General features: G+C 40.8%; 1 protein-coding gene across 3 annotated transcripts in view; it reads right to left on the bottom strand.

The window, feature by feature from the left end:
• The window catches only part of SEMA5B (semaphorin 5B), a 264661-nt gene that overhangs the window by 176455 nt on the left and 71294 nt on the right, over positions 1-16912 (bottom strand). For all 3 annotated transcript variants that reach the window (XM_005519650.3, XM_088058505.1, XM_088058507.1), the window contains exon 2: positions 4873-4933. The gene's annotated coding sequence lies outside the window, so the exon portion shown is untranslated. The remainder of the gene's footprint in view (positions 1-4872; positions 4934-16912) is intronic.

The following is a 16912-nucleotide window of genomic DNA, read 5'->3' as shown; positions in this document are numbered from 1 at the left end:
ATTTCCACAGACCTCTGTGCCACTGCAGGATAGTGGGTCTCTGTCCCCACCCTCACTTGCAAGGCACATCTGACATAATGAGGGACCTCCGAAGAGTTTCCAGGAGACATGACCGCTCCCAGAGATCCAGAGAGGTAACAACCAGGGGCTGTGCCAAACATTTCAGCAGTTGCATTATTGCATACCTGGCTTTGAGAGATTGCTCATTAGCCCTTGGGTCCTGTGCCACTTTAGGCAACCTTTTCAGAACAACTCTTTTATAGCTTGTGTGCTCTGTTTTTCCTCAGGCCACAAGTTAAACACACTGAACAACACCGGAGAAAGAAATAAACACTGAGTCAGAAATAAATAGATGCATATGCACATGCCTAATATCTCCCCCCACACAGATACACAATCAGGGCCAGAGATCAATGTTTTCAGGAAAAGGTGTAAGGGAACAAATTATCACAGTGCTTTGTCACTGGTGGCAAAGGAAAGAAAAAGGAACATTCAGAAAGGTGATGAAATGTTTCAAGAAAAAGCAATATATTTTTATGTACTTGTAAAATCCATTGGCAATGACTTTTCTGGTTAATTGGTTTCATCTTATTAAACTAAAAACGTATTTGTAAAATCCAGACATATTCAAGCATAAGTCCAAGTTCTTCACCAAAAGCCAATACACCATTTAAAAAAAAAAAATTCAGCAATACAAACCATTTTCCATTAGTCTGAAATCACAGCACTCATATTGGGAAGAGAAATGGATAGAGTGCTTGACTTCTCTAAAATGTACTTTGGAAAAATCACATAACTCATTTACCCCAAAACTGCCGTCCTCTTTCTCTCTGGCCCTGTGAAAATGGATTAATATTTTGGCCCAATTATGCAGTGATTTATAAACCAACATTCTGCTATCTTTCCTTGCACTTGTCATGTTCGACTTCTTCCCCTTTATTAGACTACTCTTCTTCCCATTAAATAGTCCCTCTGTCTCACTTGCCAAAGAAGTGCCAATGGGCCCCTGATTTTACAGAAGAATAGACTCAGCTTTACCAATGGAAAAGGGCCTCTAATGTACCATGGACGCAGCACAGTGAAGCATGGTAATTTGCCAGTGTTAATGATGCTACTTCACAATGATCAGGAAAACAAAAATGTCTAATAGCTAAATGACACCCAGTCCTTCTGCAGCCTGTTGAATTCAAAATCAGTGGGAGCAAAACCAAACATCTTTTAGGAGATGAACTAAAAGTGGTTGCAGTGTTTCTTTTCTTTCCCCCCAAATTCCGGATCAGCACTGAATCACTAAAATGGGTGATTTGGTGCTGGAAGCAGGACAAAAAAAACCAAACAACAAAACTAAACAAACCAGGTGTTTCAAAATGTTTCAGTAGCTCAAAAGCAGGTGGAGAAAAATTAATGAACATATATGTAAATATTTTTGGACATACTTTACACTGGTGTGATTTTGTGTAAAATACCACTATAAAGTAGTATTAAAGTATAATTCAAAATTTTATCTTTTTTAGATGGAAGGAGGAGGTCATTACTGTGGGAAAGACAGAAAAGCAATCTGCATATGTCATTGCTTACTTCTGAAGATGCTCCAGTTCCACAAAGCTCTGAGCTCTAGAGTGCTAAATCAACCCCGAGAAATGTCTCCAGCCACAGTTCTCATGAGAAAGCTTCTTAGAGCTGGGTTCCCTAAGCTGCCTGGCTGGGCAAAGCACTGATTGCTTTGGCCAGTCAAAGAGTCATTGCTCCAAAAGTCAATCTTCAAATACAGCACATTAAGCTACTCTGTGGGAGAAACTCTGCTCTCATATTTGGCCAAACACAACAGACAGAACAGCACTGGCTTTGATGACATTATTTGGAAAGCACAAGAAGGGACCAAGGATCATAAACAATCATATGGTGCATGTTTGGTAATCCTTTGGCACTGTTGAAAGGTTGGAGAACAGACTTAAACACAGGTTTATGAAAAAAATATGAACAATATTTACAATATTGCTCATATAAGAAAAGGCTTCTATGATATTTTCCAAGGGCAGAGGGAGTGATTTGTCATCCAGTTGCAGTTCTGTAGATTTTGTAGCAGTCTGATTGGCACACTCCACACCTTTCTTGTCCAAAACTTTCTGGTACAGCTGTGCAAAATAGGAGCAGGACTTGAATTCAAGAATGGCTGAAAATATAGGACCAAGCCATTTCAATTTCATCTCCATTTCATTTCACAGACTCACATAGAATCACAGAATCATTTAGGTTGTAAAAGACCTCTGAGATCATCGAGTCCAACCTTTGACTGACCTCCAACTTGCCAACTAGACCATGGCACTGAGGACCATGTCCAATCATTTCTTGAACACCTTTAGGGATGGTGATTCCACCACCTCTGTGGGCAACCCCTTCCAATGCAATCCTTGTTCAGGCATTTTTCAATCCATGATGTTCATTACTTAATAAACCCTGAGGTAAGACCCTATCCCCATTAAGAGACAGCTTTTATTGTAGAGTGCTTAGGGTGTTGTTGGGGATGGAAGGTGGGAGGAAGCAAGATTATTTACTGTAGTGCTCTACTCTTACCACAGAAAAAGTTTGTCAATGCAGGTTGAAAATAAGCACCTGAAGACTCTCTAGATAGCTGTTTATTCAATCTCGAGTAGCACTCAAGGGGAGTACTAAAATCTTCAAGACACATGCCACACATCACGTATTAAAAATTCTCCAAAATATTCTATTATTAAGTTTTTTACTAACATGCCTGCTTCAAAGAAAATACATATTCTAAAAATCCCACAAGATGGGATTCATCATTGAATTGATGAATATTGAAACATCATGATGTTTCAATAGCTGGCTCAATGTTTGATTTGAAGAAAATGTGTCTATAGCACTAGCAACCAGGCCTTGGGAGAGACATAAGCAAAGGAGCAGTGACATGCTTTAAACACCAAACGATTTACTGTAATTTTAAATATTAATGTTTTCTGAATGAAGAGTTTTGATATCTTTAATCTTGTGTTTTGCAGACTTTGCCAAGTTGAGACCATAATACTTATAAGCAATTTTTCAGCAAAACCATGGCTGACTCTACAGAGGCCTGATATTTGAGACCTGCCCAGGCAATCTCTCTGTGAAGTCAAGGGGTCAAGGAAAAACTCCCAGCTGTGGCCCAGCAGAAGTGCTTCTCCAGTGGGGCATTCAATCTCCCAACCAGGCCTTGCTCAAAGCTGCTTGGCAGTGTGCAAAAGGTGTGTTATCAGGGGCTGAATGCAAAACAAACCTCACTCCTGGGGCAAAATTCACACCTCTGTCAGAGTAACAGAGATGCTCTTTCAGATGGGCCAGGGCAGAAAACCAGAATAGCTCTCACTGCTAGCAAAGAACAGCCATCCCCTCATCCTGCCAGCAGAGCACAGTACCACCCCCACCTGTGGGGCAGCAGAAGCCCTGCAAGCAAAGCCAGAGGCAGGGACAACAGAGCAGGTTCACAGGCCACAGCCACCTTTTACTGTGGACAGGGACATCTCTGCTGCAAAGCCTCGGGCCCCTCCATGAGCACATCATGGGAGGCTGCAGATCATTCCTCCTCTGCCCTTATCTACAGCAACAGCAACACAATAAAAAGCCATGTGAGCAGAAAGGCTGGAGGAGCTCACACAGCAAATTTTTTTTTTTTTTTTGGTGTCTCTCTTGATATCAAACTGCTTGTGTGAACAGTATTGCTCCTCTACAGGGTTGCCAACACCTGGAGATGGTGCAAGGTGCTTGTCATAGCAACTTAAGTATTATCCATGCTTGTCCCTAGATTTTGCAAGATGAGTGCACAGGTAAACTCATTATATCCATTCATTTTAATGTAGTGGTATCTCTTTTAATTGATACTTGCCAGGCAAATACAGCCACCAAGGTGTGCAGCTGTTAAATGCTAACTACAGTTCCTATCACCCTTTTTTGTTCTTCACTTTCCTTTCACTGTGCATTTTCCTCAAGATCTTTCTTCCTTGATTTTCTTGAGAAAAATGGCCTCCTTTATTGATTAAATTACAAATTCTAAAGCTGCATGATTGAGTTATATGATAACACCTGACGAAAGACAATTGAAATAAATGGAAAAATTAGCACTCTCTTTATTACAAAAGGTTTGGATGTTGAGTAGCTGACTGAATTAAATGGAGATTGAGCAGATCTGAGAGAATTGATTAGGAAAAATAATGCAGAATTCAGAAAAGAGATACCAAAATTAGCACCTTACTAATTCAACTTTGAAAAAGATGGAAAAAGTTGAGAAGGAAAATGAAACTGTATAATTTTTGTACATTCACAACCATGAATTCCCAAAAGCTTACCTCTGTGGTAAGACTCCTAAGCTACTGAACTCTGACATCAAGTTACCAAAGGCCAACAAATACATGACCAGGTCAGCAGCCTCTAGGGTTCATTAGTTCAGCTTCTAGTATGCCTTTTTAATTAGTATCACAAGCAAAAGAAAGTTCTTGACCTTTGTTCTGTGTCTGGGCACCAATGGCATGCCAGCTTTTGGTAATTTATTATTGCATTTTATTCACTGCTCATAGATGCTAATGAGATATTTTTAATTTTGTCTGCTTGTGACATTTCCTGCAATAGTGACAGATGTCTTGGGCTTTCTTCCTGCAGATTAGGCAACCATTATTGGAATTCTTAGATTAAACAAGCTGATAAAGCAAAGCATCTAAAATGTCACGATCGACTTTGAAACCATGTCTTCTCTCAGTGACTTCCCTACAAGCTTGTTGTGAGGTAGACAGAGTCTAGCAAAGATGAGCTCTAGCAAAGCTCTGGAAAGAGTGCAAACACAGCTCTTAAACAAGGGCTGCAAACATGATATTATTTACTTACAGCTCCTGCATTACTGAAGTGTCATATTCAAAGTCATGCTCCAGGGAAAATCTTAAGTGACCTGTGGAAATATCAGAAAACAAGTCTTCAGTGGATATTTCTAACTACATCTTCTACCAGATAGGGAAGAATTTTGACATCATTTGGAAATCAAATGTAGTGAAAATATTATTTAAGTTTAACCACAAAGCAATGTAAAAATTTTCCTTAATGCTCACCTCAAGGTTACTTCAAAACTAGCTCCAGCTGCAATTATTTGCTTTCTGCAAAAAATCCTAGCCCACAGATTGGGTAGCAGAAAATGTTTGTAGAAACAAAAAATATTTTAACACAGTCAATCTGACTGAGAAATTTTGCAGCCCTGTCTGAACTTTTCATAATACTAAATGCTTCATCCTCACAGAAGAGACTCTGTGACAAGTCTTCAAGACTTCAAGATCCCTTGAACACAAGGAATCATTCTTGTGTTTCCTTGTGTTCAAGAAAAACCCAGTTTCCAAGTGGGAGATTTGCACCAGTGAGAAATGTAGGCTATGAACACATATCTTACTCCCCATTGCAATGCTCCCTTTAGGAACACTCCTGTCCCCACCATCCATCACCCTGCCTCATCATTCACTCCTGTTGGAGTTCACTGCACCTTCCATTCTGCCTGTTGAACTACAGATACACTCAGATTAGTCAAGAATTATTTTAATTGCTCAAGTCAATGCAGGAGCTGCAGCCAGATGGAGATGCATGAGTGCAGCCTACACAGTTTGCCCCCAGCCTCACAGCAGGAGAGCTAGGGCAAAGAGCCTGCACACTGGCTGTGAGCCACAAACCTCCTCTTTGAATCACCAAAAGCAAAGCTCAGAATGAACGAATTTGTTCAAGAAACCCACATCTGAAAGGTTATTCTCGCTGTTTTCACCCATCAGTCTCATGAAAGTAAAAAGGCAAAAATTATGATAAATTCTAACAAATTCTAAATTAGTTCATACTAATTTATCCTTTAGTTATGGCAGCACCACCTGCCATACCCTGTGCCTGAACTCTTTGCACTGAGCACAGTGCAGACATTGGCCATGATAGTATCTGCTCCCTGGAGCTCACCAATAAGAGATCAAAGAGCTAAAAGCATAGGCAGGGAAAAGACAGAGACAGCAAAAACTGGAGGACACTTCCTTACAATGCCTTGTGAGCACAAATCCCACTCAGCCAGTACAAAATGTATCACTGTGAAGAGATTCTGACCCTGCTACCTATTATGCTTGACAGACAAACTCAGTGAAATAATTTATCTAATTATTTACATGGCTTCCATTAGAGCAATGTCTGAGCATTCACAAACCAGATGGGTTTTTCCTCACTGTGCTCCTGAGAAGAAGCATATGCTGCTAACACTACATCATAGACAAGGAATAGAGATATTAAAAAGACAAAATGCTTTTTTCAGGGAAACTAGTATCTGATCTGACAAAATTCTATATAATGCCAGAGGGCTTCTGTAGGGTAAGGTGCTGCACTCAGGGATGGGCCATCAGACTTTAGCCATAGGCAGACTTCTTAGCACCCTGGTAATTTTTTGAATGGCGTCTATACAGTATGAATCAGGAAAAGTGAATGGGGAAAAGGGAAATGGAGGGGGGAAAGGGAAAATAGGAAAAAAACATTAAAAAGGAAAGTAATTATAAATGTAGCACCATCTGGAAAAAACCAAACCACAGAAACAGAGGAACCAGTCATGCAGTTCACTGAGAGGACTGAAGCAATTGTTTCCTTCAAGAAACTTCATTCATCACATTTCCATAACCCAGAAAAGGCTCTCACAGTCCTCTCTTTCAACATGTTAAGACTGACATTCATACAGACTCTCACATTTCCTTCCTTCTCCTATCAGTCTTTCCTCATGGAAGAAATCACAGGAAAGGGATGAAGATGTGAACATTTCTACAGCTGTTCTGCCAGGGCTGAATCCTGAAGGTAAGGACACCCAAAGGAGCCCAGGAGTGACAGAGCACCCACCAAAAGGACTCAGTCTTCACTGTCAGATAACTCCTGCTTCTTTAAAATGGTGAAAGTGGAAAGGCTTCTTCAGTGCTATTCCAGGAGGCAGCTCAGAGCCCAGCATGCCAACTTGTGAGAAAACAAGATCCATCTGTTAGCTCAAACCTCCAGGACTGGCAGGTAGCCTTTTCTATAAAATAAGCCACTGGACAGTACAAACTCTAGGTTTCATCAGCAGAATCATTCTGGTCTGCACACTTCCTCTCTAAACATAATAGCTCCCCTTTGGCTAGAGAATAGAGGATTCCCTAAATGAACCCTTTCATCTGCAAGACACTGAGCCTTCTCCTGAAATTTCTTCTCAGATGTTTTAATTCCCTGCCAGGTTACAGCATGAAACCTTTCTCATCTCTCCATTAAAGCAGCAGATAGACAGATGGGATAGTCTTCATCTTTCAGGACTCTTGAAGTTCATTTCCCATTGATTTTAACAGGCATGGTCACAGCTCTTGTTAAGTTTAAGAGAACCAAACCTATAGATTGTGCTTAGTCAAAGCCAGGAGAGTCCCAAGCCTGGTAGTCCCTCCACAGGGCTGTCATCAATTAAAAAATAGCAGCATAATATAAAAGCAGTATAACGGCCAAACTTCCCCCTCCACACACATTGCCAAATCATTTTTGAAAACTCTTCGAACATTGCAGATAAAAAGCCCAGTGAGTGCTGTTAGTGGAGGTGGAGCTAAATGTCTAAATGTCTTCTCTTCATTAATGGATTTTATTCTCTCTTCATCACCAGTCAAAGGCAACAAGGTGTTATTGCCCTTTTTGCAAGCTATAAAAAATACAACACAGCAGATGGATTACACACCTCACCCAAGGTCCCTTGGGACACCCACATTTGCACAGAGAAGTGATCCCAAAATGCCATATACCCGGAGCCCTGCCCTTCCCTCCAGCCCAGCCTAATTCTCTGAATTTCATGATGATTCAAAAGTCTATTTAAAGCCTCTACAGCTACGGGTGTGTCCAAGGAATTAAAGCGGAGCCAAAAAAGTTGAATTGCGCAGCTCTGGTTGAGATTCTTGGTAAGACTGAAACACAGAACTGGGAGGGTTTAACCTCATACAGGGAAAAGGGGCATATGTCAACTGGGTTATGATGTGAACCCCCATGAAGATACAGTAGCAATGCCAGGGTCCTCTTCCCAGTCAATGTGCCCTGTAAGTGCTCCAATGGTACCCACACAGCTTACACAGTTTTCCCAAGCCTGCTTCTTCCTTGCATAGCAAGTGGTGCTATGAAGAAACAGGAAAAAGTCAGATACAGAGGAAGAGCTACTAACACCTCTTGCAGTTTTCCAGTGTAAATGGAGTGGCCAGGCACAGTTACACACTGAAATGAAGGCAGCCAGGAGAGCTGACAAGGTTCATAGATACACAGGCATGGTTTACTACCCAAACCATGCTAAGCTCTTTAGGTAAGCTTTGTTATTACAGATGGTATTGCTTGCCCTAGATCTGATGTCCAAAATGGGGCTGCTCTCTGTAATCCTTCAGAGGCTGCTTATAAATCAGAGAATGCTTCACCTCTTGACCCATGGCACTAATAGATGATCATGTAAATGGTGCAGTGCTTTAACCTTAACAGACATTTGCTTAGGTTATTGTAGACAAAAATGAGGTCAGGAACTGTGGTCACGAGCCTTAATCTCGAAGAGCCTCGGTCTGGAGTCATCTGGAGCCCTCTGGCTTGTACAGTGCTGTGCCTGTGGCTGACATGTACAGTGAGCAGAAGGCTGAGGGTGCAAAGGGGGGAGTGAGCTCTCCTGTCCCAGCCCTGCACAGCTGCACCCCACAGTGCCTCCTGCACCTTCCAGGACCCTTCCAAGCCACTTTGCCTAGCAAGAAACAGCAACTGCAGTAAAATAATTGCTGTGGAAATAATTTTGAAGGCATCAACCCCTAAACACAGAGGGTAAACAAAATCTGCTTCTGTATGAGCTCTTCCACTTTTCTCAGGCATCTGAGGGATGTCCTTTATAAACCATGAGATAAGAGCACACTCACTGTTCAGACTGCATATCTGCCTGGTTCCTTAGATACCAACTAAAGCCCAAAGGCACGGTTTGGCATCTCATCCCCTTCTTACAAACGCTTTCAGAAAGTTACAGCTGATTTTGACACAAAGATGATGAGAAATGGGGAGCTATTCGTGCCATTCTGGGGAACATGCCAAACCCTGTATTAACACCCCCAACCCTGTTAAAAACAAAATAAAGTAAAAAAAACCCCAACAACCAAACCAGCAAAAAACAACCCTCCTGTTTGCTACTGATTAGGCAGCCGAATTAAAACTGATGAAGTGATTGGATAGGATCCAAAGCTGTTTATCTGCACATAAATCACAGACATGCTTTACTCAGCCAGTATGGATTTATTGAGCTAGAGGAAAGACCTCATACTCAGAATGCTGATTATTACAGCAATTAAAATATCAGTGAAGCAAACATTTTGGGTAGAAAGCTGTTCGGGGCTACTGGAGAAATAATTCCATTAAATATTAATTCAATCAGGTTTCAAATTTTAAGAAAAAGGAGTTTTAATAGTAGGCTTATTTTTTCTCATTAAGTATATGTTGCTAGAAAAATCAAATTCAAAAGGAGGGAAGACACAAAATAACTAGCTGGATATGCCAAAGGAGATTAGAAAGGAAGGCTGATACATATTTTATGATCGCAAGGGAATAAAAAAAATAAATTGAGAGATGTACTGTCAAACCAGACACAGTGTTAATAGCTAAAGTATATGGCAGTAAGAACTGCTGTTCATGTAAAACTGAAAATTTGGAGCAGGCTATAGCAAAGGAAAATAAATCACACTTTTTTTTGCAATTTGAAAATATATATAAAATAAATCCCTACCCCATCATTCACTCTCTGCATCCCAAGCCCCCAGCACCAAGATTGTCATTTCAGCAAGCTACAACTTCCAGGCAAGTGAGACAAGTGACAATTTCTTCCTATTAATCATTGCTAATTTATTTATGCAATTTTTCTACTTATGAGAATCATTGGCCTGGAGATTATTTCCTCTTTCCCTTTTGACTCCTGAGAAAATATTTAACACGGGAAGTAGTTAAGGGGGGTAGAGTGGGGAGAGTGTCATGTAGCCAAGTTACGCATCCCAGCTGGAATCTGGGATGATGTCTTGCAGTTCTGACTCCTTCAGCCAAGTTTCATACAGGAAACACGAATGTGCCAAGGGCGCAGTGAAATCCACTGGAGCCAATAAATAGCACTTGACTCCGTTAACACACTCCTGCTATGGATCCCTTCATGAAACCCTCAGCCACCTTGCAACCAGTTTGCTCAGGAGGTAGCCAACAGCTTGCACAGGGGAAAGGTTCAGGAGCCAAGAGGATCCTCTGACGAAGCCTCACAGATTCAGAGTGTGTATGCATGTGGGATGTGCATCCAGAGCCCTTCCAGAAGAGGCAAACACTGCTCATATATAAGGCTTATGTGGAATAGTGGCCATGGAAGGTCATGATGTCACTAGTGAGGTAAAGGGCAAATTGCTGTGAGGAACTTCATGAGGCCCCAGAAGACAACTCAGTCTTTGACCAGAGGCTCTTCTCCAAGCCTGGGATGGGTCCAGAGGTACCACAGAGAAGGAGGCATCCCCATCAGTTCATGCAGCTTTTTCCCATCCACAACAACCTGTTTCATCTAGGAAAAAGGACTAGGAAAACATTTCCATCATTTGTAGATTAATATTTTGTGATGCATGCATTACAAGTCTGATTGCTATTTCAAAGCTATTGGTAGCAAGAATAATTTCACCTAACATAGAAATACCTCTGTGATAACTTTCTGGAGTAAGAGATAACTTTTGAGGAAAGTAGATGACAAATTACTTGACAAATTTGTCAACTACTTTGGAGCCATCAAGATAAAAGGCTTTATATGCTGTATGATTTTTTTATGTATATATATAAAACACTTTTATTGGACTGTTGATAAAAGCCTGAGCTACAAAGGAACTTTTTCCCCCAGCTGAGAAAAGGCAAGCTGCTAGACAAATCAGCTCAATCTCTGCCTTTCAAACAATATAAAGCAGTATAACTTTCAGGAGTAACACCTCATCCGTTTTTTTTTCCAGACTGCCTATCAGGAATCAAGCAGTAAGTAAACATTAGAAAAGTGTTCCTCTGAGAGCAAAGGTTTAGATTTGAGTCACAGGATCCATTGAAAAGAAAAATTGCTTCTGTGCATTGGGACAGTGCCTTCCCTTCTGAAAAGTTTCTAAAAAGAGCAAATGGAGATAATCTTTTTACAAGATATAACCCATATAGAAATTCATTATTGTTTCCTTTTAAAAAAAGAATGGAATTGCTATTTTTAAAAGGTTAAAAATATACAGAATATACAACTATAGCTGGTAAAGTCACAGTTAAAGTGTTTTATCGTGGTCTAAAGTGAAGCTCCAATTGATGAGAACATGAGATAAACAAAAGAGGTAAAAACATAATAGTGCCCTAAATCACTAAGAGTATTTAATCCAGAAGTGGGGATATATATACCCAGCAATTGTTGATTAAATATTTTAAGTATCTATTCTCCCAGCACAAAACACTTGCTAGAGTGGCTTCAGCACTGCAGCTCCCTGAAGGCTGCATTACTGCTTGTTAGCCCCGTGTGATCACCACTGTGGATGCAGAGAAGAAAGGAATCATTGTTCCTGCTATACAAAAGCTAAACTGAACCTACAGAGAAGGTGAATGATTTGCAAAGGATTTTACAGCAAACCAGTGGCACAGTGGGGGGAAGGGGGAACCCCAACTTATGAACCAGTGCCTCCCAGACACTATTCCTCATTGCTTGCAAGAACACCCTGGAGTTAGGCATTACTTTCATTCCTGCTTTTTCCACACACAGCCATGACTATTAAGACTGTCACTAAAGCATGTACGTATGCATGGAAGGTCACAGAGGCAGGGCCCAGAATAGTGCTCAAAGACAATACTTAGCTCTAGGTTCTGCTTTCAAGAGGTGTGAAAGATAAACTCTTGGATTTAAATTGGAGATGAAAGTTTGATCCTAAAAGGCCTAAAGTAGACCTACAGCTGCTTGGAAATAGTTTTCTGTCATAGCCAACATTTGTCCTGAATTCAGTCTTATTACACAGTGTTAAGTATGGCAGGCACCTGAGGACAGAGGATAATCCCATGCCAGAGCACACTGGATACACAGGCAAGGCAGGGTAAATCATGGAGCCAGACAAAGTCCTGGATGGTCACACCAAGCTGCATACTTTTCATTAACACTGATTAATTTAGGTGATTAAATGAGTCAAAAATTCAGAGGAAGATGTTGTTCATTACCTTTTTTGGCCTCTTTGGCTATTACAAGAGGCATTTTTAAGGAATGGATGGTCTTTTTAACATGTAGTTATGGCTCTTATCAGCACTAAATCCATGAATATGAATATGAAAAGAATTCAAGGAGAGACAGGAAATGACATCTTTAGTTAAAGAAAATTCCTATTCTTCCTCCAAAGAGTACAGCTGCACCATTCTCTGCAGAATGTACCACTCTGGGCAAGGAAGATCAAAGAAGTAAAAGCCAGTGAGCCAGGTTCACCTTTCGCATTGTTTCTCAGCCAGTCTCAGGATACGGAGAGCAGCTCTGCCCAAGAAATTTCCAACATGACTCTTTTCTGATTAAAGCTTGATCTGTTAACATTGAAACATCCAGTCTTTCGGTTTTGCCAAATCTTTCAAAGAAGAATTGTGAGGGGTCCAAGCCTGTGTGGCTGGTCCCATTGACTGCTTGGCTTCCCGGCAGCTCACACTGCAGGACATGGGTGACACAGCCAACAGGGCCAGCATTTTTCCAGGCCAACAACCCCCAGCTTGCAGCAGCCATGCCATGAACCAAAGCACTGGAAGTGCAAGGAAATTTTAGAATCAAACTCAAAGGGCTTTTAGGTTCCCTGATATGCCGTCAAACAGTTCTCAATAAAACAACATTCTTCTGCCCCTAGACTGCCCAGGGAACAGGAGAGACTTGCTTAAGCAGGCCTCTGGAGCATAAGAAGCACAAGACTATCCCTTTTTTCTCTAGGCACCCTTTTCTCTAGGTCCCTCTGGATGTGTATTTTTGTCCAGCAGCAGAATTAGGCCATATGATCCCATTCTCCCTTGTGAGATTACCAAGTGTATGCTCAGTATAGCAACCTGCAAAAGAGCAGTGTATCTGGGATTTCTGGGGCTTTCTGAACACATTTCTGCAGACTGTTGCCTGCTAATGGCACCACTTGATTGATTGATTCCTGCAGCCTCCTTCCCATCTCGTCTCTTTCAGAGGACTCCCAGCCTGGGAGCTGTCTGCAGGACTGAAACTGACACTTCCCCTGGAAAAACATTTTCTGGACCCATATGTCTTTGCCAGACAGACCAAAGGGAAATGAATCAACACAACCAGATCAGATTGGTTGTTCTGGAAAACTCTGCCTTGGGACCATCATTCTGCAAAATCACAGAGAAACATTTTATATTTCTATCAAAATAAAAAATTAATTTTCATTAAGGAATTCAAAAATGTCTTTCCATTTTCCAAACTGAAACTATAACCTTTCCAAAGTAGAAGCTCTTCCTAGTTTCAGACAGCACAAAATGAGCACTAACTATACATAGTACCTTCTTGTAGTGCTCCTGTGGAAAACCTGTTGAGATTTTGTAGGCTATATTCTAGGACCAAACTAATCAATTTCCACTCAGCATTCCCCTGCTTATACTACATCACATCTGTCTGTCCTGAGCAACTGAGTAGAAGGTTCTTGTGTATGATGAACTCTTGCAAAACTCTTGTAAATGAGCTCTTGAAAAACACACCAACACTGTTTTGAAGTAGTATATAACCAGGGCCTGCAGCAGTGATCCACCTTTTTAGTTAACTGTAATTTCCCTTCCTATTATACAGCAGCTAAAAAGTTGCGTCAATTCCTTACACTGCAGCAGGCACACATTTTTTTAATAACCAAATGATTAGAGGAACCTACATACTTTATAAACAGTCTGAAATATAAGGCTCCCAACAAAATCAAGAGAGAAAGTCCCATTGAGTCTAATGACAGCAGAATTAAGTCATTGAGCCACTGGAAAATGCTACGTCTAATATCAGTCATTCTTTGCCTTTTCCAAAATCACAAATAAGCTGTGGCAGCCTCAGGAACAGTGGCCAACTCCCAGATTTGTGCTTTAACTACTTGACATATCCTCTCACCACTAGAGCAGGAGACAGAATGATCAGAGACCAAAACCCCTCACAGTGAGCAATCTGAAAATATCATGTTTCAGCGCAACAGAGATGTGTGTCATTCCATCACTAACTCATCAGCCCAGAGAACAAGTCCAAGACAAACGTCCCGGCAGCAGTCCAAGGTCAGAGTCCCAGAAGGTAAACCCGTCAAGAATGGGTGATGTAAACACTCCCTCTCAGAGACAGTCCCACTGCAGTCTTCCCTGAACTCCTTGGACTCTGCAAACTTCCTTCTCTGGCATGCCTCCTTGGACTTCTTCCTTCTAATTTTCACATAAGCTTGTTTGTGGATGAATTATCTATTTTCAGAAAGGCACGTTTTTCCTTCATTAAAAAATAAGTGTATCTGCATTTGGCTGATACAGATAATGGTGCTATAAAGTCCTCTTTGAGGAAGGAACTCTCTACTTCATGTTATTTCTCTTTCCTGAGTTATGTGACAAAGATCCTGGGAAAATAGCTCATAAACTTCATGGTAAGCACCACTTCCCCTTCTCCCTTTTCCCTCCTCGTAACATCTCTTGAAACAATTTAAATTATTCCATTCTGGGTCTGAGCATTGAGTCTGATATGCCATCATTTCTGAAGGGCTTACTTTTCATCCATCACTGACCAGGACACTGAATCCCTACTCAGTGTAAATGTGACTCAGTTTAATTTTTCCAGAAACCATTTGTTTTTACTTTCTGGTATTCACAAGTGAATAAATATTACTTGGTAGGCTAAAATTTCATGAAGCCCAACTAAAATGAGAGTACTAGATCACTAGATGCAGCATAAGCATATGGTGAAAACTTTGTAATCATCCCCAAGAGTACAGAGGCATCCTGTGAGGCAGCCAGGGAAGGAACTGAAGTCAGTTTTCTGAGTCCTTGTGTAGAGCCATAAGCATAAGCGGTCTTTCCTCCACATCTCTGTTCTCAAAACATACATATTTCCACCTAGCTAGCAAATATCAAAAGCTAGCAGTTTTCTGTCTTCAGTATCAACTCAGTTACAACAATTTTAATTGCAACTGGTTTCCTAAGTCGTCATCTCTGTGCTCTTACAGTAATTTTTGCTGAAAATGTGCCTCCTGTCATTGCATGGGCTCTATTCTAATCAAGCTACACTGTTTTCTCCACACTTTTGGCACCACAGTTAAAAATCGAAGTGCCAAATCCCTCTGTGAACTACTCAGATGCAACACTTATATATGCCTGTCAAATTCAGAGAGAAGTCAAACTTTGACCCTAAGCAAGTTGATATATGAAAACATGACAGTGCTTCTTTGGCTAGAGGAAAAAAGAGATTACTTATAAAGCCTTTACTTAATTCTTTGTGTCTTTATTACAAAACAAGCAATTATAAATCTTCTCAGATTGTTCTAAACAGTACAAGTAAACCTATCAAAATGAGATGCACATGCCAGCATCATAAGTGCTTTCCAAACAGAAATATTAAGCACAGTTGCAGTATTGCCTCAGGTCAATGCAGTCCTGTAGTAATTACAAGTGCTAAGAACCAATAGAGCAAAGATTCAGAGCAGAACTCATCCTTTTTCACCTATAAAGAAAACAAATTTCAAAGAGAATCCAAGAAAGAGTGAAGGAAACTTCAGAAAAGTAATGGAATCCCCAAGCCTGCCACTATATGCAGAGCTAATGATGGCTCTGTTAGTGAGCTGAAGAGGAATGGCACAAAGGATGGAGAATCTGCCAGACACTGACAACCCAAGACAAAATGAAAAGTCATAAACAGTTATAAAGAAAGACTCGTTTTCCCTTGTCAATTAACTACTCTGTTCAACTACAGACCCAGGGCAGGCACAGGATTTAGTCTATGGTATCTAACCAAAAAAATGTGACTGACACCTACTTAAAGGAACGAAGACATTTTAAGTCCTTAGTTTAACAACACAGGAAAGACTTTCCTCATCTCAAAAAGCATTGCCCATTTTACATAGGGATAAAGATGAGACCTGCTTGGGGAAGATCACGTGGCATTTGCACCCTACAGAGCAACTCAGTGTCACAGCATAAAAGACTAAAGCTTGAATCAGTTACGTAGCTGACTCCAGTACCTGCTGCATATTAGTTGATAAACACTGGCCATGTGCTATATAGGTCCAAAAACTATTTTGGAAAAACACCATGGAAGTGTTACCTTTCCTGTGGTCCTGGGACACTACTAGTATAGCTTTCATAGGTTATTGTTCAACTGCCTCAATGCCTCATATGAGAGGTAGATTAAATATGTGACTATCCCCAGCCAAAAAGATTGAGTTACTGCACCAAAATCTCTTGCACTGACTCCTGATAATTCACATTTACTTTCCTCAGCCTTTACAGCTTCTTTCTTTGACCTTTACTGCCAGTGCAACTGCTGCCTTGTTTCCACAGAACATCACAAACACTTTGTTACTAATTTTCACCAAAGACGAGAGAAGATCTGAGAGCAGCTGGGATGGCAAGTCCTCCAACCAATATACAAACTTTTGATTGCAACAGAAACCTAGATGCAAAAACTTGAAATCTCACAACTGGAGTGAGTAGTTTGCAGTGACTTTAGTGATACATCTTTGCAGCTAAAGTTTAGACTAAGTGATACATCCAGTAAGAGATGCTGCAGAGCCAACAGACAGGACAGATTGCAAAAATGGACTCATTTATACTGCAGAGGATATAATGTCCACAGCAGTACAGATGTTTTCCTGCAAGTGTTTATGTGTTTTCACTGGGGAAAGAAACT

Source organism: Pseudopodoces humilis, chromosome 8, assembly GCF_049639895.1.
Source record: "Pseudopodoces humilis isolate 2021_Gansu_Grassland_sample_001 chromosome 8, ASM4963989v1, whole genome shotgun sequence".
NCBI lineage: Eukaryota > Metazoa > Chordata > Aves > Passeriformes > Paridae > Pseudopodoces > Pseudopodoces humilis.
Note: the sequence above shows the minus strand (reverse complement) of the source record. Positions and strands in the feature narration are given on the sequence as shown.